The sequence below is a fragment of the Fusarium coffeatum genome (assembly GCF_003316985.1).
Source record: "Fusarium coffeatum strain FIESC_28 chromosome Unknown BRIP53273_contig_53, whole genome shotgun sequence".
NCBI lineage: Eukaryota > Fungi > Ascomycota > Sordariomycetes > Hypocreales > Nectriaceae > Fusarium > Fusarium coffeatum.
Window position 1 is genome coordinate 7,440 of NW_022157850.1, and position 5,582 is coordinate 13,021.

Here is a 5,582-nt window from a genome sequence, read left to right on the forward strand (position 1 = left end):
CGAGGATAAAGAGTAGCGCAAACTCAACAGGCGGGCGTCTGCCGCGAAATTGGTCCAATGGCCGGGGTCTGGGGACGTAGCACTCTAGTCCAAGACAGCTCAGAGCAGCCAACAAGGGAAATGGGCGGGTGGAGCTCAGAAATCACGGCACTGGATTGCAACTGTTGGCGACAAAGTCGAAGCTAGCGATGTGACTGCTGTGAACCTCGAGGTAGACGATGGCTTTGGTGGTGGAGGAATTCGCTCGACACGACGTGGACAATACCTGACGCGCGACGTGGAGGGGGTCAAAGCTAGGTGCCGGTACTGTATGTAGCAAGGTTGGTTAACCAGAACTTGCACCGACGATGACTCGGGTTTTTGGCGCTTTTGTTGGTTGAGAAGTCCGTATCTCGACTTGGCGTTGGATGGTCCCGTCGAATTTCCCTCTTTCTTCCTTTTCCTCAACTTGCGCAAAAATTCTGGTCGGGCGAGAAGTACAACAAAATATGATGGATTGACCAGCAAGGGATAAGCACAATAACGATGTATTGCACACAGACACGAGCCGGGCAGCGCTGGGCCACTAGAATGGCGGGCAAGGACAAATCCTGCTGCTGCTGCGGACGGCGCTGTCTCTGCAGGCGCTTGAGTCAGCGCCGGGGGGGTCACTGAAAGATAAAGTAGCAAGTAGGTACGGGACAAGTCGACCGAGGTGGATAAAGGTGGAAAGTTGAGGTCGAAGATCGAGAATAAGGTAGGGAGAAGGAAATCGGTTATCTCTTTGTTGCTACGAAAATGTGGAGGTGTGAGAAAGACAGGTAGAAGAGGGAGAGAACGAAAAAGAAGGGGAGAGGAAAGAGGAAGGAATATTGCGCAGCTACGAGTTGCGTTGCGTCGCGAGGCAGGCAGGCAGGCAGGCAAAGCAAGGCAAGGCAAGGTATAGAACGGAAGGAACTGCAAGGTGACAGGAGCAACCTAAGCAGTACAACCACCTGAAAATCACCAACTGAGCTGCAGTGTATTCCACTATGAGGAACCAGATATGAGATCAGCGCGTTAATTGTCACTTTTCCCCCCTCCATGTATGTATCCGTACTTGGGTATGGAAATAAGGGCACCGTGGTAGTGGAGGCAAGCAAGCAAACAACCGCCAACCTACTAGACCTGGCTATGCCATGTTGTCTCCATACAATACTGTACTGTACTTACTTGCTTGCAACCAGACGTTAATTAAGCCGTTTACTAGAACAACGGTTGAAGTAAAACACGCGCAGAGAAACGCAGCGACCACCACCGGCCTCCAAAATGGACAGCTTTTTCAGTTCTATCACTCATGAGAAGATCATCCGGTACAAAGGGAAGACTACCGACGCGGCCATTGTCGGTGATCCATCTAGACTGACCACCTTCACACGACAATACTTTTTACCAACTCGACGGTTCCCCGGATAGATTGATCGATCCCATCGAACGTGTGCATACAAAATGATCCGACAAGCAACCCCTTGAGCAGGATCTGATAATGGCAATCTTATCCCAAAAATGACAATCCGCACGAGACATCTCACGTCACAGGCAAGTTCATCAGCAAGCGCGCCTCAGCAAACGTTCTTTGATCCTGTACGGCGTTAGGTCGCGACGCCTGGAGGAAACGGTCGCGGATAGAGATACCGCCCATGCTACAGGGATTTCAAGGTTCGCTTCCACTGGCTAGGGGACACGACGGCACGACGGTTTACGATACGGTATGGGTGGGGAAGGGGAACGGTAGGGATCCGAAGAAAATCGATCATGGATGGGTGGGCCTTCTCAGACCAAACAAGGATGAGTGGCCTTGATGTCGACCAGGGGGAAAGCACTGAAAACCCCTAGGGCTGTGGCATCTTGCCGGCTCTACAGCAAGATCTCGAGGACGCGCATCTATTCCGTGTTCGTCATCGGTATGCATACTCTTGAACCTATTGTTTCTGAGCAGTCCGTTACCCTACAGAAACAGCCCTACTTCGGTATTATGGTGCTAGAGGAAGCCTAAAGGAAGAGAAGCCGGAGAAAAAGCGAGACAATGATGCACTCTTCTCCATTGCTGTTGATCCAAACACCGGCCTTGTCATGTTCTGCGCCAATGGCTGGGGCATGACGATAGGCTGGCTCAGTAGCGGCTAGCCTTTGGAGATCTCCAATCTCAACTTGTGCAAAATGGTACGACTTCCTGGGGCCTGTTCCTGGGGTCTACAGCGGTCTGGCTTGAAAGGCCCACAGACAATGCGTACATACCAGAAGACACCCCTGAACCATCACACCCAATGGAGCCGACGGGTTTTTCTGACGCTGCCGTAAAGGCACGAGCCACCGTAAGTCGGTTCTGTTGTTGTCGTTGGCAAGTAGTGATGTGCGGTGGTAAGCACAACACGATGGACAAGTGTTTTGGGAATGTCAAGACACATTGCAGGTAGGCTTTGGATGAAAATGGTGCAACAGTCCAAGGGCAACATCGTTTGGGAGGTTCGTGTTGCAGCGATTCTGACACCGGTGTTGGACATCAAATAATTTGGGTAGTAAACCGGTCTTTCATTGACACATCACATTTCGATCCGGTACAGATCCCCTGCCAATTGCATGTACTGTACAGTGCAGCAACATTGCTACATATTTGTTCCCTGCAATCGATGGAGCATGGGAGCCAGGACTAGCTTGAGGTGAACAAATAGGGGCAAGAGAAATGGAAACATTACATACAGTATGACGGCTCACATGAGAAATGAGCGAGATGAGCATGAAAAGAGGTGGGAACAAAATGTCGACGTAAAAAATCAGGGTATGACTGAAGATGGCTCCTCTAACGACAGATGGTTTGTCTATTACAAGCCGAGGCGATGACGAGCGACGAGCGACGAGCGACGAACAAAGAGGATTGAGTGAGAAAGACAAAGAGATGAGCGATGGGCCGCTCTGCAGAAGCAGATTGAGGCGTCCCGATGGATGGGCGGCACCGCAGCCAGATACGTCACTAAGCAAGGACCAGGCTCCAAGCAATTCCAAGCCCACCTGGTTGAGAGGGTACAGACGAGCACTCATCTTGCTTCAAAGTAACTTTCTGGAGCTGCCACTTGATACCTTATTTGAGGTCCAACACGTGTGGCCCGCAGGTCCCTGTGAAAGAAACCCAATTCGAATGGTCCCCCGCGGCTCCCGCAGGGATGGTTCATCCGCCACCACGCGAAATCGTCGACTGGCGCCGCGCTGGCGGGTTATCCATTCACGTCGCTAGCAGAGCAGAAATGACCCACGGACCTAATCTCTCGAGATCAGACACGCCCTTGCTTAGTGCGCCGCCATGATGGAAGTGTGTGGTGCACAACTCGCCACTCCACTCATACTGACGAGCCAAGATGAGATGAGATGAAGATACAGTACGTTGGCAGATACAGTACAGTACAGTTGTCGTACTACGGGCCTGTACCTGTGCTGTACCGTACGGGCTCTAGCGGGCGATACGTCCCTGAGATGACCCAATGTGTGTCGGGCAACGACAGTTATTTGGCTCCTTTGGTCATGTTTTAGCCGATGGTCAATCGTAGATGGGTTCTTGACCGGTCCAGGATGATGAGATTCAGATGCAACCTCATCGACAGATGCTTCACCTTGGAGATCAGCCAAGCTAAAGCAGATGCTGATAGGCTAATGCAGTACTCAGCTATGGGCGGACGATCTGGTGATGACTTTCATCTACCTGCCTTCCCAAGGTTTAACGCAGTGATAAACATCTCATTGCATTGCCACGAAATGTTGAAATACCGTGAGTAAGGTAGCAGGCAGCAGTAAACCGCATAGCTAACCATGGCGGACACCGTTATACAATATGGTGATATCCCGGTGGTCCGATTAATTGGTATCCCCAGCATCATCCTGGCGTATCTGTACAGCCAGGGTTTTTCCATTCCTGGTGGTCTTCCAGACTGGTGTACGAAAGAGGGAATGGCCTGCATATCCTTACTCTTTCCTACCAGCGATAGGCGACGATTCCATTTCGATTTTCCTCCCTTTTTCTGACGAACATGGGTTCGTGAACGTTCTCCTCGTCCGTCACTTCACTTCACTTGGATATCAAGACATTACGATATCAGGATCAGCATAGGGTTTGTGCGGTCACATAATGTAGTAGATTAATTACAGACATGTCGCAGAACAACAGGGGTAGGGCGTTGAAATGGTTCTCCGGCTTCTACGCTAGAAGCCGTGCTTTGGTCAATGGCTTTTTCTAGACGTGGATAGATCTTCTACGTAATCTCATCCACCAGGGTCTTGTTCTTTTAGTTTTGGGCGATTGTGTGCATACGCCACAAATAAGGGAAGGTGATGCTCACCATTCATGGCATGGGTATCCCTTGTAGACAGCTGAGCTGCATCTGTTCTTTTTGTTTGAATCTCTTTTGAGTTGCTGTCTCCATTCGCCTGTGAGAATCAATCGGCTGTGCCGCTGACGTTTGAAGACAAGTCATGTCATGGCGTGTCATGTCGTATGTCCTAGATTTAGGTGACAAGGACTGGGGTTTCGTATTTTGATGAAAGCCTCTCGTCTCTATAGCTTGCCTGTTATAGGAATGGTTCGTTTCTGTTGTTAACTTCCCGGGCAAATCTTGCTGATATTAACTTCATCCCTGACGAAAACGGCTATGTTGTATGACCTGGTGTTGTGGGCGTGTGTGACCATGCAGTGCCAAAGGACATTTTTCCCGACCTGAGCAGTGTTGATCTTGCCTTGGGGATCGGAAACGCATTATGTTCCTATGCCTACCTAGGCTACCAGCTATCCGTACATTGTTGTCGAATATCTGAGCTGAGTTTCTTGTGTAGGGTGAGCAGGGTAATCAGATAGGTTGGTCTCCGGGTAGCTACCACTTCTATAGACTGCAGTGCTCTGTGCCATAGAAACATGTGTGATCTGAGCTCTAGTCAAAGCCTCCTTTCTGCTTCGTTTTGCTTTCCTCTCTGATGATGTCTTTACTGCCTCCTTTGTAATAGAGTACATACTGTGCTACAGAGTAACATGTTATGGGGCTGGCACGACTCGGAGAATTCTGCCAACGCAGTCCCCTTGTACCTGTGCAATCAACAATCACGTTTCTACCCGAACATGCTCTCACGAGGCATGAAAAGTTTGATGCAGTAAAGGATCTGCTCCTAACTTCCATGGCTCCTCGCTCCTCCACCTTCTACGGATGAATGGAAATAATTAGCATGCTTCTAGTGCCCGCAGGGTTTGAACGATCCGTCTGGAAACCGAGACTGTCCAGTAGGAACCAAGCATTTTAGGCCCTGACTCTCGCGACTGCTACTGGATCCACTTATCTGCCGTACCGATGGAAGCCCCAGTTGCTTCTTAGAGACGGCAGTCAGGTCCTAAAATGTCCAATCTGGTTTAGCTTCATGGCCCATCAACATTAAACTGACCCGCAACTATCGACGCGCGATGCAAGCGAGGTTTCCTGCAGGATCATGAGTCTTTTTTGTGTCCGTTCTCTTTAATTTGCTCGTTGCTTTTGTTCGCTGGCATGTGTGTCTTGTTTGTATACTTACTGGAGGTACTCCGTAACTCGATC